Raw genomic sequence first — 27652 nt, 5'->3', positions numbered from 1 at the left:
CAGGATTGCATTTGGTCCCTCAAAACAAGCTGATGCAATTGAGCATATCAGCACTAATGAACATGGAGATAATAAGAGAACACCCAGAGAAAGAAGAGACTGGTGGGGAGGTGGGGGCTGCACCCACCAGGCATCACAGAATGGTTTAGGTTAGAAGGGACCTTAGAACTGATCCAGTTTCAGTCCCCCACCATGGGCAGTGACATGAGGAAGATATAGCTACAGGTACCATTTGTTTGGTGTCAATGGAAGCAGGCTGCACCCTGAGGTGCTTCCCACAGTTTAACCCCCCAGCTTTGCACACCCAAGACCAGCCATGTTGTTGTTCTGATGAAGTCTTTCCCAGTCAGAGGAGCAGCTCCTGGCCCCCCTCCAGGCAAGCTGTGACAGGGAGAGCAAGAGGGAACCTGCATGCATCAAGAGGCCAGATCTTACAGCGACCCGATAAACATGGGGCTGAGGCATCAAAGATCAAGCGGCAAGAGGTGCTTGAGGGCATTTCAGTGGAAGGAGCAGTGACACACTCAGCAGGAAGGCTGCTTCAGTCAAGCCCAGCTTCTCTGATGCTCGAAGTCCCCACATCATCTGCAATTCATACTTTGAAGCTTGCAGGCAGAGCTGCTACTTGGAATGTTGTCTGCCAAGACAGCACTTGACACAATGTGCCTCCATGGACCAGGACTACAGGGCAGCAGGTAAGAGAGCTGCAAGACTCAGACACCAGCAAGCCGTTTTGATTTACCATCTAACTTCTGTGTCTTCTCCCTAGTCCATGAGCTCCATCAGATCCCCTCAGCACATTTCCTACCGGGAAACCCCTCATTCCTGTAATACTCAGTGTTTTTCTATCCTTTAAACCCACCCTATGACACCACTCTGCCTCTTTCTCCACCCCACTCAAACCTCAGCTCAGCTTTGGTCCCAAAGCACAGGCCATCCATCCCTCCACTGGGATAGTGACATAAGTGGGCTTTCTGCTCACCCTCCTCAGCTCCACAGCCCACCCCCAAAACACACTTCAGGGCAGCAACAGCTCCCCCAGCAGCCTCAGTGAGGTCCCACAGGGGTTCTCCTGCCCCAAGAAAAGCTACATTAGATGGGCAGGGGGAATCTGACAGCATTTTTCACACCAGTGACTAGCAGAGCTTGCAGAGTTGAGATGCAGCTGTGCAAATGAGACCCCAGCAACCACCCCCTAGCCCCAGTGATTCACCACAGGCGTGAAGAGCAGTATCAGGGACACAAAGCAGCCGACGCCACAGGGGAGCAGTTGGGTCATGCATCCATTTACAAGGTCATCGCCCTGTGCCTCTCTAAAGTCCTTCACTTTCGCCCCAGGCAAGTCAAGGTGACTTGGACAGACCATGCTGCTGTTGCTGCTCCCGCTCCCACAGACGCCTTCAGCTATCCCCTGCCCTTGTGCTGTGAGCCCCTTGGAGCCAAAAGCATCCTTCCCTGCTCTCTGGAAATGGCCCAGCAGAGTAACAGCCTGTGCCATAAATAACACTGGCAATGGGCAAGAGTGGAGCAGCCGTGGGTCCTGCAGGGACTGGAGTATCCCTGGCCAACCCATGCCCATGTTGTGAGATGCGGGGCTTGCCCCAAGCAAATACCTTCCGAGCATCCTCCCTGCCCACCCCAGCGGGACCCTGCATGCCTGAGCTCACAGCAGTGCCATCCCCAACCCCAGGTCTCTCCTTGAGTCCCAGCATGTTGCTTTTTAAATGTCAGCAGTAAAACCAGCTGCACAGAGGGAATAAAACGGAGGAGGAGGGAGAGGGGGGAGAAAAGAGAAAGACGAAAGGGAGAAGAGACAGCTCTGCTAATAGCGAGTCAGCCAGAAGTCTCCGAATCCATTTGAAATGCGTAGGGCTTAATTTAACTTAATGGTTTTGTCAAACATTGGCACTCTGTTAAAAGCACAGGAGAGCTGGTAATCCAAATGCCAGTGGCTCTGCTTTAGCTAGTCGCAAGGAGGCTGCTGTTCAAGTTCCCAGATAGATCCATCTGGCTTCACGCAGGCAGCGAGCACGGCCCTGTCTACTGCAGTCACTCATTAGGGCAGCTCTGTATTTACTTAGCATTGGCAGCAGCCCGGGCTTTGCCCAGAACACGAAAACAAACACAGCCACTGCATTTCTGAGCTCGTACATGTCTTAAGGCAGCTCCAGGCTTCTCCTGAAAACACAGCTCAGTCAACGGAAAAGAGATTTGCAACTTTCCCTTGGGAAGGCGCAGTGAAATCTCTCACCTACGTGGACTTTGAAAAGAAGTTGGAAAAATAAAAGAGGAAAAAGCAAACTCTTTGCTCACAGGCAGGCAGAGAAAGCCATGAGCTGAGCTGCAGAAGCTGGTTCCCCACCCAGCCCTGCTCTCCCTCCTCTCTGCAGCAGTGCTAGGTCAAGGGTCCCCATCAGCCCAAATGAGATGGAATAGGGAAACCAGGCAGCACTAGCTCTGCCGTGGTCAAACCCTCTTCTAGAGGGAAAAGTAGAAATACTTAAGATGATCTTGTCATTTAAGATGATTTTCCATCTGCAGAGGAGACTGAGCCCATCTTTACACACAGTATAGATACAACAGAAGGTGTTTAAGTCTCTTCACTTGCCCAATGCCCTATTCTGGCAGCTTCACATGCCTCCTTGTGGTTTTGCCCCCACTCTGAGGGCACCAGTGGGTGACCTGCAGCACAAGGCACTGTGATTCAAGCCACCAAGATACAGGCACACTGAGGACAGAGACCAAAGCACTCTCCCCTCTTCAGCGACAATAGTCTGAAAAGATCAAGCTTGCTGATACCATCTTGGGAGGAGGCAAAGACCCTTCTTTTAACCTTACAATTGTGTGCAGAACGTCAGCCACAGACCTGTCTCCTGCACCCACATCCTCCCATGCACCACAAACGGGTGAGACCCGAGGCATTGAGAGCGCAGCTCTGCCCAGCCCCATGTGCTCTCAACAGCAGATCCCAGAAACCTTCCCTTCCCCAAGGCACAGTCTTCATTTTGCAGCACATCCCTTAACCTTGGGCTCAAAGCAGAGCACCCTCACTGCCATGAACCCCAGGCTGCAGGCTTTGGTCAAAGGGCCAGCATTAAAAGAAGCATTGCTGCCAACCCCAGCATCTTGGGACAGACCTGGAGCAAAGGGCTGCAGACGGAAGAAAGCTCTAAAATCCATGGCCATGGGCATATGTCCTGCTCCACACAGTGCACATGGGGAAGGGGATCCAGGAAAACTCAGGCAGAGGGGCAGTGGAGGCTTTTGAGCCTCTGCACCCCCTTAAACCTCCCCCTCCATGCCGGGACCTGGATTCTTGTTTGATTTAAGACGCAAATGGGATCGAGTTTAAAGGTCTCAGCCTGGCCCTTGACTCCTTGGTGGGAGTCTTTCCACATCACAAAACCACCAGACAATTCAGCCTGATTGACAGCCTTTCAAGCAGAGAGGCCCGGGGCTGGAGGGAGGAGAGGGGCCCGTGGGTCAGGGCTAAGGGGGGGCATCCAGAGCCATGCATGGGGCTGGGAGAGCAGGGGATGGCTGTGAGGTAGGGAGAATGCTCAAGGTTTATGCTTCCATAGGAAAAAGGTTTCTGGGGACGAACAAGAAAGACTAAGAGCATCCTCGATGGATGCACTTCCACTTATTAGTGGCAGAAGCCAAACTACAGATAGACCATACAAGGGAAAATAGACAGTTGGTGTAATGCACTTTTCCCCAAGGTAAATGGATAGCTGTGTACACCAGAGAAAGCGGAACTGAGGACAAGGCTGGAGGTTGACCTGAGGTTCAGAGAGAGTCAAAAGCCAGAAGAGATCAAGGATGGGAAAGTAAGTGAGCAAAGCTAGCACTTAGTGACTCTGGGCTCGGTCATTTGGGCTGCAGCAAAGGCTGAATGGCATCATGGAAGCACACACATGGGCTTATGCACCCTGTGCCATGTTCTGCCGCATGCCCCATCGCTGCTCTTCAGTCGCAGCAAAACCCAGCCCAGTGAAGCCCATCAGCAAGTTTCCTCTGCTGCAACAGGCACAATACCCAGAACAGACAGCAGGAAAGATTAAGTGTTTCCTCATCTCCTCACAGCCCAACCTAGGAGAGCCAAGCACAACCCATGGCTCACTCCAACAGGGAGTGAACCAGGGCCAACACCTTCTGTGAGTCCTGCAGAGTCCAGTCTTCAGATATCGGTGGCCAGCCCCATTCCACACCCACCTATATTGCTGATTCTGGGAGAAGGTTCCTTCACAAGTTCTCTCACCTTCTCAACTCTTCTCTGCAGTCCGGGTCAAACCCATGTTTGCCAACCTCTCTGTCTCAAGAGGACACAATGCACCTCTGTGGTAAGCTGAGAGTCATCACTTGTGGAGACCATGCCAGGGACTGTAAGAAGACCACAGATCCTTGTCACGCTATCTTATTTATCCCCTCCTCTGCACACAGGAAACCCTTTCTCCTACCTTTTTTTTTTTTTATCCTACTTTAAATAAAAGACAAACATTTTAAGCTGGTGCTTTAAAGCACAGCAACCGCCAGCCCATCTCCATGGCTTGCCAAGAGAGCAATTCATCCTCTGGCTCTATTCTGCAGTAGGTAACCCACCCCCCCCCACCCCCCCCCTTTTGTTCATCTCCTCGCTCTTTTGTCTGGCCCTGAAAGCGTTGATCACTCCTGCATGAGGAATGTGAAACTGATGTGATGTGATAGGAACAATGCTCCAGCCCCGCTCCTCGCAGCCACATCAAAGTCTCCATTTGCATGGCTTCCCCTTGCCTGCCTGTCCCCCTCTGCCCCCGGCAGTGCTCTGGCTGCTTCAGCGCCTTCATTGTCCTCCCAGCTTGGAGAAGCAGCCTTGGCCTCCTACTAAAAGGCGCTCAATAGCCTCCCCATGTCTGTGGCTGCCTCCTCTCACCCATGGGAGATGGGACCCATGGGCAGCATCTCTGTGGCAGATGTAGCATCCACACGTGGCACCAATGAAGGTCTCTGTTAAGCCTGCTACTGTTTGGTACCTGCTCCCAGATGGAAGCTTCTCTCCACTGCACTGCCAGGCTGGGAGATCTAGGCAAAGGGATGGAGAGGTGTGGGGGGCATGTAGTGACAGGACAAGGGAGAATGGTTTTAAGATGAAGGAGTTTTAGATTAGACATTAGGAATCTTCCCTATGAGGGTGATGAGGCCCTGGCACAGGTTGCCCAGAGAAGCTGTGGCTGCCCCATCCCTGACAGTGTTCAAGGCCAGGCTGGACTGGGCTTGGAGCACCCTGCTCTAGTGGAAGGTGTTGCTGCCCATGGCAGAGGTTGGAACTGGATGAGCTTTAAGGTCCCTTCAAAGACATACAATTGACATGACCTGGGAGCTGGACAGCACCATGTAGCTGTAGCACCACCAGCCTACACAACACCCTCCAGCACTGGCAGCAGCACAGAGCTCACTGGATGCTGCAAAAGCCACCAGAGCAGCTGGACAATCACAGGTCCTGATCCAGGCAACCTCCTGCCAGGCTGCTGAGCCCAGACATGCTGCCAGCCAGGTAAAAACCCTGTAATGAGCAGCCACAACCCAGTGCTAAGAGATGCCCATCTTAGAACATGCTTCACAAGGGGTCCAGCTTCTTCAGACCTCATCAGCTCAAAGGGTTTAACAAAGAGGTAGCAAAGGAGGCTGCAGAGAGGAAACAAACCTTCCAGTGAGCTAGAGAGCCTCTGCCCAGTCCCACAGCATCTGTGGCTCCATAGCAAGCCTGCACTGAGATGACAGCAGCAGGAGAGTGATACCTTTCCTGCTTCCCAAAGCACTGTCTGCCTCCACATCCCATAAGAGCCCCCCTCCCCTAGTTAAGCCAGCTCTATTTCCCTTCAGGAGGCAGCCAGATGCCAGACAGGGGGATGCAGGCAGCACCCTGGCAGGGAAGGAGAAAGCCAGGCACTGATCAGGTCTCCCTGTGGGAAAGGGAGAGGTTGGCAGAGGACAAGACCAGAAGGGAGCAGTGGTAGGACTACACAGAAGTACACAGCACCAAGCTGTGCTGGAAGCAGGAGGGACTCTGATGGCCCTGCAAGACTGAAGTGCTGCTGATACACCTCATACGTTGAAGGATCTAATTTTTGATGAGGAGGCAATACACTTAGCTTACCCTCAACACTGAGACCAGTGTAAGGTTGATTCCCACCCCACCCTCATCCTAAAGTATGGGACTTCCATTTATCCTTAACACCAATCATGATGCTGAGACAATCTGTGTCACTAACCAACACAGAAACAGCCAGCATCTGTCTGCAGAATTAAAAGAGGCTTCTAGGTCCAGCCATTTCCAACACAGCAAGCAAGATGCAGCTAATGGAGGCTTTGAGCCCAATCACATCTCCAGTTTCCACCTCATCCAGAACATCAGTGATCCAGAGGGAGTCCAGGTGTTTTGACTTCAAATGCACAGAAAATGCAAACCAACTGTCCGAGAGCCATTTCTGGATTATCAGCCCACAGATCAAAAGGCACCATAGGTTACACTGCAGGACACACTGCTCTAATGCTAAACAGACGCTTCTTCAGCACTTGCCAGGCCACCTGTCCCCAAGAAGCTTCCCAAATATTGAGAGCCCCTGCCTCTTTCCTTTAGTTTTTACCTGGTTACTGCAGCCCCTATTCAAGCCCCTCTGCTCTTCATCTCTATCTGGAGTTCAGCAGCCTGCCAAGGGATGCAGCACTGGCAACTGTTTCTGATTTATACTGATGGAGAATAACTTCCCTTTACAAAAGTAAATAAAGCCACTACCAAGAGGCAGAGCATAGTATTTTTTATTAACGAGCATGCTTCTGCTTCATTGCTTACAGAGGAGGCAAGACAGTCAATGTGCCAGAACTAAGCCCACTGTCCTAATATTTCAGGTCAGATTTGTTATGCAAAAGCCCTGCATTGTGCATTAGACCTGGCCAATGTCACTCCTGGTTAGGGAAGAAGATGCTCTGCTAAAGGAATATGTTGGGGTGTCATTAAGGAGGACATTTCAATCTGGCATTCAGTCTCTTCCCCTGCCAAGCTGGTTTGCTTTAGAATAACACCAGAAAGGCTGTTTTGCTGCAGCTGTGCTCACATACTATCCAGAGCCCTCAGCAGCTCTGAGGCTGCTTTATCATGCTGGGGTTAACACAGCATGCCCAGCTGCACTGCCCACTACCCCGCTGTGAGCCTGCCTGGTCACCCCCAGGGGATGAAGCCCAGAACCCGCTCTGTGTCCCCAGGAGGTGCCCACCAAAGCCGCTCTGTCAATCCCCTCCTCAGCTGGACAGAGGAGAGAAATGAAAAGCTCATGGGTTGAGGTAAGGACAGGGAGAGAACATTCACCAACTGAGCAGTCACCAATTACTGTCATGGGCAAAACAGGCTCAGCTCAGGGAAATTAATTTCATTTATTGCCAATCAAATCAGAGCAGGGTAATGAGAAATAAAATCAAGTCTTAAAAAAACACCTTCCCCACCCCTCTTTTCTTCCTGGGCTCAGCTTCATTCCTGATATCTCTACCTCCATCCCTGCCAAGTAGAGCAGGGAGATGGAGAATCGGGACTGTGGTCAGTTCATCACACATTGTCTCTGCTGCTCCCTCCTGATCACAGTCTTCCCTTGTTCCAGAGTGTAATCCCTCCCACGGGTGCAGCCCTTCAGGAACAAGCTGCTCCAGCATGGGTCTGCAGGGTCACAAATCCTGCAGCAAACCTGCGCCAGCGCAGGCTTCCCATGGTGTCACAGCCTCCTTTGGGCATCCCCCTGCTCAAGTGTGGGTTTCTCCATGGGCTGCAGGTGGGTACTTGCTACACCATGGACCTACATGGCAGGGGCACAGCCTGCCTCACCATGGGCTGCCCCATAGGGCTGCAGGGAAATCTCTGCTCCAGCACTTGGAGCATCTCCTGCCCTCCTTCTGCACTGACCTTGCTGTCTGCAGAGGTGTTTCTCTTGCATCCTCACTCCTTTCTGCTGTCCATTCCCCCCTGACCTTCTAACTACATTATCCTAGAGGTTCTACCACCATTGCTGGTGGGCTCGGCCTTGGGCAGCAGTGGGTTTATCTTGGAGCCAACTGGCACTGATTGCATAGGGCACAGGGGAAGCTTCTAGCAGCTTCTCACAGAAGCCACCCCTATAGCCCCCATGTTACCAAGATCTTGCCACACAAACCCAATACATCTCTCCAGCCCAGGATGGAAGATGGCATCAGTGCTTTCTGGTAGCTGTAATAGTGCAACAGGTAGCTTTGCTTAGGGAGATGAAAGCCTGCAGTACACCAGGACAAGTGCCTTGCTCTCATGTTGCTGTCAGTGAGATGTTGCAGAAGAGGTGACAGATAAGATGCTGTACATCTCTCCAGTACTCCACCTTCGTAGCCCTCCCCTCAGCTGTCAGCAGGGCAGGATAGGTCTCACTCCATCGGAGGGTCCATTCTGATGGTCCATCAAGAACAGGGAGAAAATGCTTTGTGCCAGTAAGGGTGGAACACTGCAATCTGGGGAGTTAAATCCACCCCTGAAAGCTGGTGAAACCCTGGTGAACCCTCTCCAGCAGGGCTTTGTACCACTCCTCCTTGGGATCAAGGACCAGGAGATACCCATCCCTTTCCCTAGCTCCTGGCCACCTCCAGCAGCTGTGCACATGGAATGCTGTGTCCAGAGGAAGCCCCCTCAGCTTGCCTTATACCAGCATGTACTGGTGAACTTGATCTTAAATGTCATTTTCAACCTAGCTGGTTCTATGGTTCAATAGCAGCTTGCTGGAGCCCAACGGAACCATTCAAGGAGATGCCGGACTGGTGCCCCTAACCACTCCGGAGCACATATAGAGCTAGAAGGCAACAAGGGAGTTAAACAGAGCTATGCCGCCCACTGCTTTCAATTGACATCGAAGGCATACCACAGGTGAAAAAGACCTTGAATACAGCTACACAGATGTTGTTCCATTGCTAATTCTCTGTCCCTAATTCATTCCTGGTTTCTGCAAGATACAGTCAATTCTTGACCAGCCACCACACTTGCATGTTTCTTTGCTTTCGATTCGGCCAGCAAAATCCATTTACCCTGCCTGTCTCATCCGGTTTCCATCAAGCCTGCTGAATTCTCCCTCAGTGAAATAAGCAAGTTTACTGTAACACCCTCTTTTGTAAGAGCACAGCTAAAATGACAGTCTTTCTGGTGCCTGACTCTTTCCCTTCGCAGGAGCTAAACATTGCTTGTTTTTAATTGTGAACTGTTCTGATTTCTTGAAGCATATGGAAGCACCAAAAGGGTCAATTTCACTGCGAAAGAGGGTTTCTAACGAGAACATTTATTTACCTTGCAGTTTGCTATGAAGAAATTTAGGCTGATAATTTACTAGCAAGGATACGGGGGTCTCTGGGTGAATGTGAAAAGGAAGAGATGCAACTCAACACTTGCCTTATCCAACATTGGCCATGAGAAACCGGAGACCAAACCGTTGGTTGAAGCTTCCTGGTTGCAAACCCTGCCTGATGTGGTGGGTCTAGGGAAGCAGAGTAAAAGCCCCCCAGCTTGCACAACCCAGGGGTCAGAGCCACATGCCACCTTCAGGCCTTGCACGACATGGTCCCAGTTCTCTGCACTGTGTGGTTTCTACTTAAGTGCACCTCCTAAGGGTTTGCCAGACTAAGACTGGGGCAGGACATGGGGAATAGAAAACCCAGACCTGTTTCTGACACAGGAATTCCTTCTTGATTGCTTTTCTGGTGACACACACCCATGACAATGGGGCTACAAGACACCAGCGCTATTGGCCCTGTGCTAAATGCTTCCCAGTAAGTAGGATGTGAGTCAAAACAATTCAAAAGCAGCTGTAGAACCAGGCCAAGCTGCTATCTGCAAGCACTGGAAAGACACTGTTAACTTCTGCTCACAAGTAGCCACCAGCAGCCTTAGAGCAAAGGGGGTAAATACCCTAGGGATGCACTCCAAAGGAGGAAACCAGGAGAGAGTTCTTCTGCCATCCCCACTCCTGCCAGAACAGGGCAACTGCACATCTGGAGCCAGGCAGCTGGTGGGAACCCAGCATGGGGCACACCAAGCTCTACACCAGGAAACCCGGCCCCTGCACTCCATTTGCAAACCTCTTGAAGCCTGATGTTTTCAGCACAGGAAATATCCAAAGTCCTTACACTTCAGGGCTTCACTCTCCCCCCTGCAGTAGCCTGCAGTTTTCGTTTCTCATCCTTTTAGGTTATAGTTTCCTTACGCTCTTTTCACATCCTTGCTATATTTTTGGCAGCTCCTCAAGTTTCATTCTCTTTTCCAAGTTACATGAGATGAATATAAGACTTCTGCTACTCCTCCCTGCTCATCAGCAGACGTAAATTGAAAGCAGAATTAAAGAGATTATTTGCATCATCACTTGAAACAGCTTCAAGCCTCTTCCTGCCTTGTCATGTACTGTGAATTCTGACCCACCAAGGCACTTTAGGTCTGGACATTGCCAAGTGTTTATCTACATCCTGTTAGGAGAGCCTGGGGGAAGAGCTCTCATCCTTATCAAAAATAAGATAATCTTGAGGTTTTGTGGAAAGCTTTTGGCTCCCGTATCAAGTTTATTGTAGTTTCCTCCTGCGAAGGTCTTGTGACACCAAACAGTAGACATGACCGACTCGCAGAAAAAACGTAAAACAACCGATTTATTTCTTTTCCCCCTTTCACGGAATTTGGGTAGGATGTTATGGGACCAGCACAGGAAACTGAGATGCTGCCTGCAGGGCCCTTGTGAGCTACAGCCTCCCACAGAGACCAGGGCTACAGTAAGCCAAGGAAAATCACTGCACACCAGCCTACTGCCAGGACAAACAGCGTTTTGTTGATTCCTATATTTCCAGAAGCCAAACAACTGAGGATCTGCAGCTTTTTTTTATTGCTATGCTTCGCTGCACCCATCCCCTCTGCAATCCTGTGTGTCAGGGAAGAGGCTGAGGTGCCAGTTGCTCTGTATTCAGGACCTGATGTGCTGACATTAGTACCCAGAAGCTCAGGGAGGTTGTCAGAGTGCAGTGCTATTTCTGAAGTCTTGTATGATGCTCAAAGATATGGTCCCTACTGCTAAAGCTCAGTTGGCACAATCTAGTGGGCACAGAGATTGCAGGGCCCTGCCTGTCCCACAGCACCATTCACATCCTGAAGAGTTGCAGATGGATCCAGGCAAGACATGAAACTGAGCTTAAGTGTCCCAGGGAGAAAGGGCTTGGGGCAGAGCACCCAACGCCCTGTGGGAAAAGAGCAGCAAGAAGGACTGAGCATGTGTCACAAGATATTCTACCCCAGCTGGTCACCGGAAAGGAGCTGGGAGAGATGAGGACAGAACACAAAGCCAATATCTCAACAACTGTCAGCTCAGAGCGCCAAGGCACGGCGAGAGCACATGTGCCATCACTACTACGTAAGACACCACATGCCTTAATCTCTCCCTGGGGAGAAAACCTCTTCCAGCCCAGACTGTTTGTGTATTCAGCTAATTTTGTTGCCTGACTTTCCACCTACTTGCTCAGCGGAAAACCGATACTCCCAAGTAATCATCACTATTTCATCCCTACCCTCAGATCAAGGCCACAGCATAAGCAAAACCCTGCTCTGTTGCATCAGCTGCAAAACCAGTGTCACAAGGGCAACTGGCTTCCCTTGCCGTGTCCTCTTTGCTGAAGCTACATTTCCAGTCTGAGCACTGAGTACGCCAGCACAGCCATATAATGCAACCTACTTGTTGGCCTAAATGAGCCTCATATATCCTAAAATGCAGTTCCAAATCTCCTCTGTGGCTTCTACACACAAGTCAGGCTGTTCAAGTGCAGTGGTATAATTAAGGGGAAAAAATACCCTGCATACACCAGGGAGCATCCTGAACAGCATGACCTTAGTATTAGCTCTTGCTAGAGCAGTGAGACTATTCCTGGCTTCTGCTTTCAGTGCTGGTGTCCATACTTGCAATAAAAAGAGGTTGTGGAAGTGGAATAGCTTCCAAGAAGAATTAAGAGAATGAGTCGGGAACTGGAAAGCGTGCTGTGCAGCCACGGCCTCTGGTGCTCAATTGGTTCAACTAAGCCAAGAAACAATCAGGAGAGGACTTAATTGCCCCCTGCCAAAGTATGAGTGCAGGGAGAAGATTTCTGCTGGCAGTGGAACCCTTCTCTGGGGCTGCTCAGATCCCACAAAGTAAAGACAAAGGAGACAACTCAGCTTGCGGGTCACTGTAAGAAGGCAAACACACTAGCCTGGGCTGGGGAGCATTATGCCCAGGACTCAGCTCCAATTGCAAGCCACTCTACCTTTAAGCCCCAGGCTGTCACAGAGGAGGGCAGATGAGCACTGAAGATGCCCCTGTTTCCTCCCTACAGACCAGCCACAAAGACAAACCAGAAGCCAAGCCACACAGCAACACCCTCTACCGACAGCCCACACTGAGATGTCCCTCTGCACCTTCCTTTCATTCATTATGTCATATGCAAGACTTACCAAAGGAGACGGTGTGTAAGACAGTAAGGCCAATGATCTTTTGGAAAAAGGGAAGGCAGATTATGCTGGTTTTGAAATGCAAGTCAGTTATCCTCACTGGATCAGGAGGAGCATCAATTAGGACTGACCAGCAGCCTTAAGAGGTCAGAACAGGCTCCCCATTTGCTTTTCCAGCACTTTGAAGCCTCACTGTCCTTTTATTCTTGCTTCCATATTGAAACCATTTTCACAAGGGAAAACTTGCATCAAACACTGCTCTAAAACCCAGCTGCAGCACTGAAGCCTGCTCTTCACTCCTCCCTCAAACTACAGCACTCACTTCACCTCTAAAGTAAGGCTGCCCAGGATGCCTGCTTGAGCTAAGTAATAAATGGCACAGATCAGTCACTGCCAGACTGGGCCTGTAATCCCTGGAGTCAAGCTGCAAGAGAGGCAGCAGATACATCACACTGAACAGGATGATGTTGCAGGGACAGCAACACCAGACTGGGAGCCCACCTTGTCCCTCAGCCTGGTACCACCCTGCGCTGTCAACACCCCTGGCACCAAACTACATTCTTTTTGGTTTTAAAACAAAGGAACACCAGCTATTTACATTCAATCACTAACTCCCCTAATGCTTTGAAGAGTATTTACTGAGGTTAGCCAAGCATTTGAGGTGCTTGCAAAGAACCTTCAAGCTTTCCTTAATAGCTGTTTCTGTATAGTCATCTTGTTCCCTGTCTCCCCCACATCTCTTTGGGTTTTTTTTTAATCTTGCTAGAGACAGGTATAAAAAGATGGTGAGGATCTCTGTCATTTCAGAAAAAGGAAATAAATTGGTGAGAAACCTATGCTATTTAATAGACCTATTGTCTCCCTTGTATTTTCCTCTCCCTGGTAGTACTGTGAAAAGCCTTTCTTCCTCCTTCCATCACCAGCTGGATGGGCTGAAATCATACAGCTCAGACACCTCCACACTGTAACTTAAAAGACTCATCTTGTTGCATTCAACAGGGTGCACCCTTCACACTCCTCTCTGGCATCCATCATCATCCTTGCAGACATCTGAAGTTTTTAATGTAGTGCCCACTCTTCCTAGTCTCCCCAGAAACCCATTATATGAGCATACTTCTGTTTTTCTCCATTTTATATCCCTCACTGCTGTATTCTGTCTCTTAAATTTCTTCCTTTTCTGGTTCTTTCCCCAAAACAATCCTCCAGGGCCACTTCACACCTTCCAGAGCCTGACACTTAAGTTCAGTTTCTACTTCAGTTTCCCCAGGTACTGAATCACTGACTTAAAAATGCACTTGGGCAGTGTATTCTTGGGATATGAAGCTTTCTACAAGCCCCCAGCAAGAATTCTGACTCTGGAATTTCTTACCCCATAACAATCATTCACTGCTTGACTACACAATTCCCATTACCTTCTCCTGAAGGCAACCAGAACCAGCACAAGAACTTTGGTCCCCAGATCTCTGCTTATTCACAATCCCATCACAATAGCAGCATCCCAGTATCACTACATCAGCAGGGATGGTGCCAAGCCCTCTTGTCCCCACCATCCGTTTGTGCTCTTGTCTCTGCAGCATGCCCACAGCCTCCAGCTGAGACAGCAGCTCCAACATGGAACACACAGCAAGAGGCCCTGCTCGTAAAGATTTACAGCCTACACAGACACAGCAGGTGGGTAAAAAAACAGGCCTGGAGAGAGGAAAGCAACTATTTGCAGGCCATGAGCAGCCCATGCTGCGTGCTTCTTCTTCGCTGCTTGATGCGCTAATCTGCAATGATTTCTGCAGGAGGTTGGAGCAACCAACCCACTTTGCTTGTGCAAAGCTCAAACATCGTTGCACAAGCATGGCTCTCAGGCGTCAGTGCAAAGGCATGCCTGATTAGGGAGGGAGGGAATCAGACTTTAAGCACAAGCCGAAGAAAAGTCTGGTTTGGTTTTGCATGATCTCTACCCAACCTTCACCTTCGAGGACACTTCCTCCCTTTACCACAAGTATGACAAGCACAGATAATTGAAGGAAAACATCATTTCCCAGAGCACTTCTGATCTGTATTATCCATGCTCATTAAGAGCTGTGAGGCTCGTTCTGGTCCAAGCAAACAGGAAAGAGTGAAGCACAGAGACAAGAGGCAGAGGAGCTGCTGAGAATGCTATGGACAAAACTGAGCCACATTACAGCTCTTGAAGGACCCGCAGCTAGAAACACGTGGGCTTGTACTCAGGCCTCAACATTAAACACCAAAATCATCTGTGCAGCTCAAGTTCCCTCCTAGAGCTTATGCAGGAGAGTGAATTTAACTCAGCAGTGCTTGAGTATCAGGGATATATCTCAAATCCTATCTGCCTATTGACTTGAATGAGTTTTTTCCTGCAGTCCTCCAGGTTGCCTCCTCACCTTGGCAGCAGTACCTTTCTGGTCAGTCTCAGAAGGAGATAACTTGGAAAAGGGAAGACATTTTTCTTCCTCTTCAGTCACATATTTTTATTTTAAGCTTTTTTTTGCATTGCATGAGCACAAGGGAGCTCTTCTCCGCCATTAACCTTTGGCTGCTTCTATTCTGCTGCCGTGGCTGGTTGGATCCTCCCAGGAGATGCCTGGATGGACATGCAGGCCCCAGGTCACTCATTGTCCAGCCCCAGCATCTCACAGCTTCTGTCTCACTTGAAGGATCTTCCAAAAGACATTGAGGGACACTTCATTAGCTCACCACAAAAATACTCAATGCTCATTAGGGTTGAGAAATGGTTAGAACAGGAGGCATTAGTAGACATGCAGAAAAAGGTAGCTAAGCAAGAAGACTTACAGGAGAACAACTTGTGTTGGCAGCACATTCCAGGTCCCTTTGTCCAGGAGAGAAGAAAAGATCATCCAGAAGATATGTTGTACAGAGCCCATATGCTAAAACAAGACAGCTCTTTTTTAAAGCATTAGCTTCAACCAGGGAAGCAGCAGAGGTCTGGCCAACCTGAACACAGGAGCTGCTTATGGGAATATCCCTAGAAGTGAAGTTTTCCTCTGTCAGCTGGTGGGATGCACAGATCTGGAGACATCACCCACCTCCAAGCCAGCTCCTGCAGCCCCCATGCCAAATGCTAAGCTTTTGGGATGAGTAGAGGAAAGGGTGATGGGAAGCAGCAGTGACACGCTGTAGCAATACACCGTCTTCCTTTCAAACAGCCTGGCTGCATGCTGAGCCAGGCTCCTGCTTGCTTAATATTCACCCTTACCCAGAAACCATTTCCCACTCACTTAAGCCTCAGTTCCCTCCCCTTTTCAGCTCTTCTCACTCCTATTCCCCCCTCCCCACTTCCATCAGGGTCAGGAAACTCTCTAGTTCAGCATCTTCCAAACGTGATTTATACCGTCTTCAGCATGGTAAACTATAAGGTGCTGGAAAGGATCCAGGACTGCAGGAAGCAGGTCTGCCTTGGCAAAGACAACAGACAGAGGAAGAAACTGGATGGGAACTAGATGGGCTCTTCCTTCACCTAGCACCCCTGCCCCTCTTCTTCCAAGGCTTTTGATTTATCTCTCTCCAGACCATCTCCGCAGGAACCAGGTCCATTACGGAAATTAAAATGAGCTATTGCCAGCAGCTGGCAAGATCAAACCCGCAGCAGGCCCTTCCCCTCCGAGCAGAGATGGCAGACACCGCAGGGCTTGCAGCCAAGCGCATGAGAGCAGGTGCCAAGAGAAGCTCCTGCACTGCATCGCCATGGGCTACCAGCTTTGGAGTCTGCTGGCCAGTGGCACAGCTCAGGGGACAGCTGAGATACCAGTCTGATGTTGGGCTCTGGCACAGCCTGGGTTCCAGGAGCAGCCAAAGGCAAGCACCGAGCCTCCGTGCCATTGCATGAACACATCCAAGGTGTTAGAGAGACTTCAGGGTGCTTTGACATTGAGGGACTGAGTTTGGGGTTGGGGGCAGAAGAAAGCCCTTTCTCTTCTCTCCGCAGCTTCCCCTGCTAAGGAAATATCCCTCATATGGAGATGCTTGATAAAAGAAAGATTCATCCTGGGAGATCAATAACTGTCATAGGAAGGTGGCAGCTGCAGGTACCAACAGAAGATGTGACCAGCCCCTGAAACAAAGGCTTCAGCTTCATACACACAGAGTGAGCCACAGGCACCTAGTTAGAGGCAGCCTGATGTCTCGTTGGCCTCAAACACAACAAGGTCATTTTTGTCCCCCAGAAAAGTCTTTTTCCCCTCATGTACTTCCAAATGATAACACAAGGGCATTCAATCCCAAAGTGGTTTGTGCTCCAAGCTGGTGACAGGTCTGGAGAAAACACAGGAGTAAATGCCTGTGGAAGCACATTAGAAAGGCTCCAAGCTAGCAAGGCAGCGACAAACTCCTCCCGAGCAAGATGGGCTCAGTCAGGCGTTACTGACTGACACAAGAAGAGACAAACACAACCCATTCTAGGAGGAGAGGTTTTCCACCTGCTGCTCTCCCTTCTTAGCCCCATGCAGCACCATGATGCTCCCCAGACCAGCATTTCTCAACCCAGAACATTGAAGGCATCACAGCCCCAAACCAGCTGCAAAGGCAAAACCTCACACCCATACTGCAGCAGTTGTGCACACAAGCAGCTATAAGAGAGAGCTCTGTAAGCAGAGAAATGTTGCAACACTTCAAAACACAGTCGATAGATGTTTGTCAAAAGAGGAAAAATGGTCCTTAGAAGACAAAGAATGTTGTCTTGAAGGCTCAATCTTCATGGCCACAGCAAGACTAGGAAAGAAAGAAACCTTATAACCAATGGGGCCTTAAAATTCCCACTGCTTCCCTGATGCAGCAAGGATGTGGGTGATGTACATGCACCTTAACAGCAGATCAAGGTGTCCTTATGCATTTGAGCACCAAAACAGGAACTCATTCCACCTGAGATTTGGCTGGCCTAATCTCTGCATAACCAAATGTTAGATGAGAAACCACCAGCTTTGAAAAAGAAACAGGCAATTGTTTTTTTATTATTGCTGAAGACAATAAAGTTATCATCCAGATAGTCACAGTGTTGTCATGCTAACAATCAGATTAATCCATCCATTAATCCAGATAAGGATTTGGAAACAAACAGGAGGGGAGATTTCTTTCCTTCTGCAGCATTTCAAAGAAACCTGCTTTGTGCTCTGCCACAAGATACCCTTTTGCCAGCGTGTCCTCAGCCCAGGCACCACAGGGCACCAAGCGCTGTACCTGGGGCCAGAGACCTAATTCTTAACTACCTCCAAAGTGTCCTGTTAAAAGGATCACAGTAACATCTGCTGCACTGCCCACACAACAGCAATATCCTCCTGCAATTAAGGTGGTAGAGCCCAGGGTAACACCAGCCTTGTCTGGATTTGAGCCATGACCTCCTAGTCCCCTTTCTGACCTCCCATGCCCTGCTCCCTGCACTGCCACGATATTCTTGCTCCTGGGCACAGGGAACCTGCCAGTATTGCTTATGAGCTCCCTGGAGATGCACCAGGGCTGACCAAGCGGACTGCAGGTAGCACTGGGTGGGCTTACCCATGTCTGCCTCCCAGGAGATGGAAGATGCTGTTGAAATCTGGCAGTTTTGCATGTGAAAGCCCTGTGGGGAACAACAGAAGGGAAAGCAAAAGTGCCATTTGGCAGGTGCCTGTCCCCCAGGGAAGAGCACTTGGGCCAGCAGATTCAGGGAGAGGGGTACAGTGGGGCTGTCATCAGCTGCCAACAGCCCACACTCTTCATCCTCCATCAGCAAGAATGCTTGGGCAGATCTACACAAGCTCCTTGGGTACTCTGGACCAGCACCAAGTGACAGTTTGCCCTTGTCCTCTCATCCTTGCCAGACTCCTAACTATCTACTCCCTAAACAGCTCAAAGCATTTCAAAGGCAGGGATGCAAGGAACAAGAGGATAAATAAATATTCTCCTCTCCTTCACCTGCCTGTGGAGCACCTCTTGGTCAGAGCCTGAAGGTCAAACAGCATCCTTCAGTTCAAGGCAACCTGAGTGCTGTTATTTTTAAGTGACCCACAGTTGCAGGGTGGAGGTAGCAGGTGCAGACCTTATCTTAAGGAGGTTAAATTTTGTATTACACTTACCTAGAGGAAACAGAGGAATCCCCCAAATGATTTACAGCCAGCTGTAATAGCAACATGTGAGAGTTAACGGCATGCTTTCCACTGGCTGCACTCTGTCAGCCCAGACTCTGCCTTATCCAGGGGAGCACAACCAGCAGGTACTTGGATTTTTGCTGAAGAAAGAGCTACTTCCACTTACCTGTTGGTTAATTGGGCATTTAGGCATGGTGCTGCCAGGGCTGCAACCCACCACATCTGCAGGCTGGACCCTGTGAGGGTTATTCTAACCCCAAGCACCAAGCAAGCCTGCCATAATCTACACAAGGAGCAAGAGGCTGCAAAGTTTTCTGCTTGCAGCTCAGTGGCACAGGCTCACTGCAGCTGGGAAGCAAGACCAAAATGCTCCCAGCTGCCTAAGCATCACTCCAGCAAAGCACAATGAACACATGATGCAGCTGGGAACTCCCAGCATCTTTCCTGCTGGTGTTTACCCTGTGGCCACGAGGCAGCCCATCCCTGCTCTGCAAGCATCCTTGCACATCACTGCTCCAACCAAGACACCTGCCCTGCAGCTCAAGGGCAAGCAGATGGTTGAAAGCTATGCTTGTACCAGAAGCAGAGCAGGAAGCCTGCAAATCATGCTACAAATGCAATATGGGCTGCACTATTCCAACTGGGAAGGCCTTTGATGTGCTTAAGTAGACTCGTTGCCTCCCAGGGACCTGCACACTGCCTTCAGATTACAGTTTATGTGAAAGGAATGATCGTCACCATCAGGAGAGCTTGCAAGAAGTGAAGGGTATGACAGGTCCCCCTGGTCTAGGCGTCACATTAACACATGACTACAGTAATTAACAGTATCACCAGTGGATCAAGACTGGATGATCAATCTAGTGATCCTAGCCTCCCTCCAGGCCCAGCACAACTTCTTGCAATATAAAAGTCACCCTAATCCCTTTTCCTCCTGATCAAAAGGGGACAGCCAAGGGCTCACCAGAATGGGTGATGTCAGTTTGCAGCTTTTCTTTTTTAATTTAAAGTTGTTTGGAGAAATTTATGAGGTATTTTTCAGGCTGAGATGTTGACATTTTATTTGCCCAGTATGGGAGCCCTTAGTTGCTTTATTGCCAAAACATAATTGAACAAAGCTCCAAGAACAGAAAGAGCCAGGGAAAATCTCAGTGAGACACTGTTGTGGTGTGCCTCATGACTACAGCACAACAGCCCAACACTTGCAAATGGGATCCCTGAAGCAACATACACCCGACTGCAGCCACTGCCTCCGTGCAGAAAGAGGATGAGGATGATCTCTCAGCTGTCACACATCCGCAGTGGAGCGTGTGTAACTGGGTGTCTGTGGCACAGCATAAAACGTGTGCCTGGAGACACTTAACAAGGCATAACCAGGCAGAGAAAGGAAGCAGCGTGAGGATGGGGTCCTCAGCATCATGCAAGACTCCTCATAGCATAGAGACTTGCTAGGGGTACCTTGCTGCTGCACATCTGGAGGTACGCAAGCACAGACTTTGCACTGGAGGTGTGCGAGGGCCCTGACAGCACCCAAGCCCCCACAGCAGGAGACATAAAAAGCCAGAGAACAGCAGGTGCCTCACTCAGAAAGGACCAGCTCTTCACAAGAGCAGTAGGACTCAGGCGTCCCAGTCAGAAGGTGCTGCAGGAGATCAAACTTACTTACTTGAATCTATTTACTTGGACAAATTCACAGCAGATGAGTTAAGCAAAAACCTCTTTACTTCTGGCTGAAGGCATTTGAGCCATCGGCTGTCAAAGGCTGGAGCCGCACAGTGTGTGCTCACCCCATTCTTCTGCCTTTCCTTGCATGTCCACTACTGTCCGCTGCCAGAGACGGGACCCCAGGTCATTTGGCTGTACTGATCAAGCCACTCTCAGGGAATAAGCCAGCCTGAAGCATGCAGCGGGAAAGCACTGGGGCAGATATTTTGATTCGCATTTGCAAGAGCTTTTGACAGGAGCAAAGAAAGAACATTTTAAGCATTCCTTTCAGCCAGCAGGCATCCCAGCCCATGAGACCCCTCCTAGGGCGAGGCACAAGAACAATCTCGCTTTCAGATCAAGGGCTCCTTTGTCACCCTGCTGCAAGCCATTTGACCTTCAGAGTCAGAAGCAAGCTCATATCACAAGTGGCTTGATGGGCCAGGGGTTGGGAGCAAGCCCAGGCACTTGAGAAGGAGCGCAGCCCAGCTGCCAGCCCCAGCATCTCAGCAGGGAGATCAACAGACCCCCAGCCTGAGAGCTCAGCTCTGGAAAAGCTTGTTTCAGCTCAGCACATTTCCTCCAACAACCAGACACAGAAGGTCACCCAGGCCAGCATTTCCATTTACAAGAATATCCTTGCCAAGAAAGAACAGACCCAAGCCAAGTTATGCCAGGGTGTCCAGACAAGGTCCAAGCCTTTGAAATAGAAGCTAGCCTTCGTTTCATCAACAGCATCTTCACATGTCTTCAGTTACTCAATTCCCACTCAACCCCCCCCCCCCCCCCCCCCTTTCCTTTGAGGACTGAGCCTGCAAACACCTCATTCATCTCCAGTGCTCCTGCCCACCTTGAAAATCAGGAGCTGTTTTCCCTGCATTTAATTGTGGGGGTATTAATGACAGAGCACAGCATTTCTGAATGACACACTGAGGAGACAGACACACACACAGGGCAAGAGCCAGAGCAGCTTCTGCCCCAGAATTCACCAGGTACCCTTATGTGCAGCCTTTTGAGCACTGCATGCTAGTGATAACACAAGCTGCTCCCTGCATCAGGTACCTCAACAAAATAAGAGTTGACAGAAGTTGTTATCGCTGTAAGGTATCTCAGATATATCCAGAGATGGCTTTTCCCATGGGCTGTGCATCCTGCTCTGAACCAAGGCAGGACCACAGCAGCCTCACAACCAGCCTTCAAGATGCTGTATGTTCTCTCAACCCACAGATGCTCAGAGCATCTCAAACCAGCCGAAACTTTAACTGCATGCCTCAGATAACAGCATATTTGCACACGGGAGATGCTCATTTGTGCAGAGATAATAGCACAGGCTCCAGGACAGGAGCAATCCTGTCTTGCAATCACCCAGCTACCCGTATTTCCACACCCCAACCCCTGCCTTTATCCTGGGGCCCCACAGGATATGGCCTAACACCAGTACGGCCAATATTCCCCTTTGAGCCTTCCCTGCAAACGAATGAAACCATGACAATAACAACAACAGTTTTTATAAGGAGGCAGGAGCAAATTTGAGCATCAGCCACTAGACAGAAGGAAGTCACAGATACATGCACACTGCAGAAAGCTCATCTTGAACAGTGGCTGGGTCAGCATGAGCAAGGCACACGCTGGCCTGTGTGCCAGCTTCTCCAGTAAGGGCAAATGTGACAGATGCAGCATGTTTATGCAGCAGAACCGCCACGCTCGCTCCCACAGAGAGCCCTGTCAGCGTGCTTGCATGCAGGCACACACTTCAGGTCCTTGAACGCAGCCGTTCCCAGCCACCGAGGTGTTACAATACACATTTAATTCAATTAGGAAGGAAAAAAACAAATATTAGGGCACACTGCCTGCGATTAAGGAGAATTTCTTCTCCAACATGCTGGCAATGTGCCTGCAATTAGCAAGCCCTTGATTCTCTAAATTCCCCAGAGATCACCAGCACCTGATACCAGCATGTCCTTAGGTCTTTCATAACACAGAAACCCCTCTCCGTTTCAGCACTGGTGAGACTTTTCACACCTTGGGGCTCAGAAACACTTAAACCTCGGACACCATGATCCCAGCTCCGCAGGTCACACCAAATCCACGGTGTAATTGGCAGCGCAGGTGGGCTGTGGCTGATACAAGCCAGGGCAAAAGCACTCATTAAAAGCAGCAAAGCGAGGCCACGCGCAGCCTGATGGAAGGAAAACTGCTTCCCACATCAGCTCTGCCTAGCCAGCCACCAGGAGGACTGCAAAGGCAAGAGCTAAAGCAGCCCTTCTGCTAATAAGATTCCCCAGAAATGGGGAACATTGGCCAAAGTGGCTGCATGAAGGCAGGGCAGGAGGCTGGGAAGAGCCAGATGGCTTTCCACAGCAAACAACCCCAGCTGCCACAGGGTTAAATCAATGCATGAAGCTATTAAAGAGGGTGGAAATGTTTTAACATGGTTGAGTGAAATTCCTCACACTTTTAAGTCGACAAGGAACCCCATTGGGGCTTAATAGGCTAACACAACCCATCGCATTACAGGTCATTAACACACATAGGAGCCTTGGGAAGAGGGGCAATTAGGGTTCCCTGCTCACCTCTGCCAGAGGGACTCCCACCCCAGGTTTGGTTTCCACTGATGGGAGAAGAGGGATGCAGGAAGGGGCCATCCCTTCCTCTGCCCCCGACCTGGAAATGCACAAACAACAAGACCTTTCAACAGGTTGAGCTTTCATCAGGTTGAAAGAGCAGAAAACTGGTCCCCAGGGCAAGATGCAATGCAGAAAGTTCCCAACCAAACCTCCTCTGCTGGAGTGCATCACTCCTCCCCACTTTCCTGTCTCCCTATATCCCTGTATCCAGACAAAGGGCAGAGGAGCCACTGTCCATCATGCATTTGGCAGCAAGAACAAGGAGATACCCACAAAGAATCTGTCCTAAGGAAACAATGGCTGCTTCTCAGAGGCTACATTGCAGTACTGGAATAACTACAGCCTTCAGTTTCTGCCCTATGAAGTAAGGTATGTATTTCCAGCCTACAAAAAAGGTTAAGACTCCTCAGGAACTTAAGAATAGGTATATACCAGTTATTTTCCACTAGTAAGAGAAGAGTAACAAAAGCTCAGCTAGGAGAAGGGTCAAGAGGAAAAGCAGAAAAGACTCACTGCATTATCCCTTAAACTATCAGGTTAGAGCAACTTGCCCTGCTCTCCTTCAGAAGTCCCCAAGGAGGGCAGCCACAACTGTCAGCATGGTTGGGTGGGAGCCATGCGACTGCAGACCTGGAGCTACGAATAGGAAGGAAGTGGCTCACAAGAGCGGTTACGGCTTCTCCAGCACTCACCGTTTGACACAGACAGCTCTGGAAGGGTCTGAAATACTGATGTGCTGAACAGAGTCTACAAATTCAGAAGTAAGACCAATTCAAAGTGTCAATGCCTTGACCAGGCCAGAGCAGAGAACAACCTGGGAAAAGGTCTGGGTGGCTGACCTAGATGGGGAAGAGAAACCATCCCTGAGGGAGGATGCCTGGAGCAAAAAAGGGAAGAAAAATCCTATGTAAAGAGTGCAGACAGTCTTTGACAGGATGATTTGGCAAGTTGGATTTTACTCTAATGGAGCTGCTGTTTGCTTTTTCTTCCCTTCCATAAGAGGGTTCAAAGCCCCCATAGAAAATGTAAGAAACAAGCCCCAGGGCTCTTCCTCCCTCAAGTACATCTTCACTTGGATACCCAGCCCTGTCCACAATATAGACATCCCCGTCTTTCACAACACATGCAGCCCATCAGGGCTTTGGTCTTTCACAGTCCAGGCTTCGTGTTCTGGCCTGTCTCAAGAGTGGCGTATGGTCATTGTAACAGCACTGCTCACCATGGACAGTAAAGTGGCTGGCTTTGCATCAGTCCAGCCAGGACTCAGCTCCAGCCCTTTCCCCTCTGGTATAAAACCACCTACCAAACACCAAGGAGACCTCACTCACAGCTCTTTGGTGGCCCTACTTTTGCCTTGCTTGCATAGGAATCATTGCCCAGCAAGCAGCACAGCCAGGTGCTGCAGCACTGCTCAAGGAGCACGGAACACTTCCCCTCTTGATCTGCGACGCATTTGTTTTGTGTTCCAGGCAGTGGCAGGTCTTATTTGTAAGATCATGAAACAGTGTGAAGCCTTACATGAACATGCCAATTAGATGCTCCAAGCCCCGCGCTCAGCAGAAGGTCAAGAGCATGCCGTGCCGTCTTGCCGGCGCTCAGCCGCGTGCTCCCGGCGTCAATCAGGCTCCTCCGATGTGATGTTCTGAGGAGGGCTTACAACAGCATCCACAGCTTTGCTTTTATGGTGCAAGAGGAAACTGGGAGTGGGGGGGAGAAATAAGAGTTGATTTTTTTCTTGGTGTGGTTTTGTTTTAAACAGGCAGGCCAGACGTGTAACAGCTTCACAACTTCGAGCTGTTTTGATCCAGCCAGCCCCCTCTCTGCTGAGTTCTGGCAGGAGACAGGCACAAAACACCAATTAAAGACAAGTTATGCTTTTTCTGTCAAGCAAAAAAGGAAAGGGGGGGGGGGGGGGAGAAGAAGGGGAGAGACTGCGGGGGAGGGAAATAAACCCTGGAGTCATTTTGCTTTCAAACCAAGCTGTCAAGGCAGCGCCCTCTCTTCCCATCTCCTGCCGAGGAAGAGCAAGGGAGCACCTATGTGCCTGCTGCGTACGCATGGCATTAGTCATCAGACCACACCATCAGTCACTTGGCACATCAGGCCAAGCCATGCCCTCACTTTCCCTGGGGCATCCATCAAAGCCTGTGACAGGCAACAAGAGCGGCAGATTCCTAGTGGAGATGACTTGGATGAGCACAAGCTCCACCAGCTCCACTGATGAGAATCCCCACTTAGGGGCAATCAGGCTGGGGAAAAACAAAACTAAAAAGAGGCACAGGCTTAGTGCACTATCTCATCTGGCCACATCAGCAGCTCACTTTTTCCATGGCAGAGACATGCACAGCTGGCACAAGCATACAAACTCTGCCTATTCTGCCATGGAGGTTACTGAGGTTGAAGTCTCCCTGCACAACCAGCAACTCTCCTGGCTTGAAGCTGGGCTCAGGACAGCAAGCTGAGAGCTTCCCCCATGTATTCCAGACCACTGCTTGGTTCAGGGCAATGTTACCTGGCATGGCAACATACTGCTGACGAGCCACAGCACCCAGCGTGGACACAGCAAGCTCTCCATCACTTTGGGCAGAAACAGCTCTGAACCTACCCTGGGCATCTGCAAGCCCTGCTCAGATCTCCCCAAGCAAGCATCAGTCTTGCAGCCGGCCAGATTATAAGATCACAAAGATCCCTCCAGGCTTTATTTTCGCATGTGACTGAGGAAGGTAAATAGCAAGCACAGCCACTTCTAGGGTGGAATATGTCAGACATTTTAGCAGGGCATGAGAATCAACCCCAGCTTTAATATCCTATTTCCTTCCTTAGCAAAACCCGTTGGAACTGATGAGGGAATCAGCTTCACTCCCAACCTTTTCCTTCCAGGTCTCTCTGAAAGCAATAGTGAACCACAGCAGCAAAGTCACCCCAGGACCTAATGCACATTCTCATTTCAACAGGGTGACAGTTGTGCTGGGCTGTCCACTCCCAAGGGGGGATACCATTAGCAAGGAGCAATGAACAGACTGGTCTTCTGGGCTGGATCCATCCCACAGTTAGCAGGAATGAGGAGGGAAGAGCATCTCTTCCCCTGTTAGGTCTGCTTGGGCTGACAGCACGCACTCCCAGCTCGCTAGTGAGTGCCCTGCTTATTAGCATGGGGTCACTCAACTGCAGCAGAACACAAGCATCACTTGGTTATTGCAACACCACTCACGTCCACTGCTGTGGAAGTGTTGAATTTCCTTTAAGAGCTCTGAAGGCTTGAATTTAAGGGAGGGAAAAAAGAATCCTCACAAAGAATTGCAGGATCTCTGTAAACACACCAGAGGAAAAAAGAAAGTGAATCTTTGAGCCTCTTGACCTTGACAATGTCCTTATAATTACAAGACTATTTATTTTCAGTTGAACCCCAACTATTGAATAGGCAGTCAAGTTGTTTTTTTTCTTAGCAGATTATTATCCTGCCCAACTAATCTAATGAAAATTATCAGGAGGCTGCTGACCTCCTGCTACACGCACTAAATAATACACAAAGCTTCAGGATCAGACAGGCAAATCATAACCCTGCCTTATCTTAATCACTTTCTGTACAGCTCCAGGCTTGCTCCACTCATGTTTGGCCGTGTTAGCCAAATGCTGTCTCAGTGGAAACCACAGCAGAGCCAGCCCTGAGAATTGCACAGCAAAAAGTTACCTCTGTAAGATTTATTTTTGTGGAAGCCAAGAGCTGCAGTAGCAGATATATTTAGTCTCTAAGACGCTGTCTGGCTCCTGAGCTTGTAATATGAGGTGATGGTCCCCTGGCATGGGGCTTTGGGGAAAAGCAGCATTGTCCTGCTACTTTGATGAAGCGTAACAACGAAGGCAAGGTCTAAAAAAGGGGTGCACGAAGGGGCTCATTGGTCCAGATGAGAAAAGCCACCCTTTCCACTACATCTTTTTGACTCACCCCTTGTTTCTGGTTTGTCCTGCAAACCAGACTGCCCATCTCTTTTGGAGGTGGCAGAGCACAGCCAGCTGTGTGAGAACTGGGGCAAAGCAAGAGGACCCAACATTGGGGGTGCTCTGTCTCCAGCTCAGGGCACAACTGTGGGGCAAGGGGATCTGCAGCAATCCTGTCCTACTTACTGCAATCCCCCTCTCCTTCAGGGGAGACAAACGCAGCAGCTGGAAGAGATAAAAACCACAACAAGCAATTCAGGAGGCAGGACCTCCACAAGGAGCCACAAAAGAAAGTTATCACACACTTGTGCTTGAGCAGCACACACAGCATCAGGAATAGATTGCATAGGGGTCACTTCAAGCCTAAAATAGGTTTCCACTTGGGAAGCTACCGAGAACTGTGGAGACAGACTTCTAAAGGACAAGCTATTTCTATGTTCCCCCTCCCCTACATGAAACCCCAGGTACAACACCGCAGAGAAGATACTGCTCTTATCCAGCCTGGCCTTACCCTGAAACACCCGTTGTCTCTTGGTCCTTCAGACCCCCCCTGTACAGGTGCTCAAGTTTACCATCAATCACTGCTGCAGTAGGGAACTTCACCTTGCAGACCTTGTAAACCACTGCCAGCCTCAGCCACAGCAGTCTGGTCCTCCTCCACAGCCCTTCCTTTCCTCTTCCTGCCCCCAAAACACCTGATTTACCCTCTCACCCTGACTACCATGGGATTTCAGTGGCTTTTCTCTAGCTGGGGAGGTGCTAAGCAAAACACAGGCAGGCAGGATTTCTCATCTTTTAAATGG

General features: G+C 49.9%; 1 protein-coding gene and 1 long non-coding RNA gene across 4 annotated transcripts in view; one reads left to right on the top strand and one right to left on the bottom strand.

The window, feature by feature from the left end:
- The window catches only part of CNTFR (ciliary neurotrophic factor receptor), a 206388-nt gene that overhangs the window by 166919 nt on the left and 11817 nt on the right, over positions 1-27652 (bottom strand). Inside the window, exon 1 of one of the 3 annotated variants that reach the window (XM_057413643.1) lies at positions 4262-4383. The exons of the other annotated variants lie outside the window; for them this stretch is intronic. The gene's annotated coding sequence lies outside the window, so the exon portion shown is untranslated. Of the gene's footprint in view, positions 1-4261; positions 4384-27652 lie in introns of those variants that run through there. 3 annotated transcript variants of the gene reach the window in all.
- Positions 243-6769, top strand: LOC130601514 (uncharacterized). The gene is made up of 3 exons (XR_008972690.1): positions 243-695; positions 4283-4354; positions 6640-6769. It is a non-coding gene; the product is annotated as an uncharacterized LOC130601514 (long non-coding RNA).

This window comes from Pezoporus wallicus, unplaced genomic scaffold, assembly GCF_028554395.1.
Source record: "Pezoporus wallicus isolate ANWC-B61680 ecotype Strahan unplaced genomic scaffold, APGP_CSIRO_Pwel_v1 contig_8776, whole genome shotgun sequence".
Classification (NCBI taxonomy): Eukaryota; Metazoa; Chordata; class Aves; order Psittaciformes; family Psittacidae; genus Pezoporus; species Pezoporus wallicus.
This window is presented reverse-complemented; position numbering and strand designations above follow the sequence as displayed.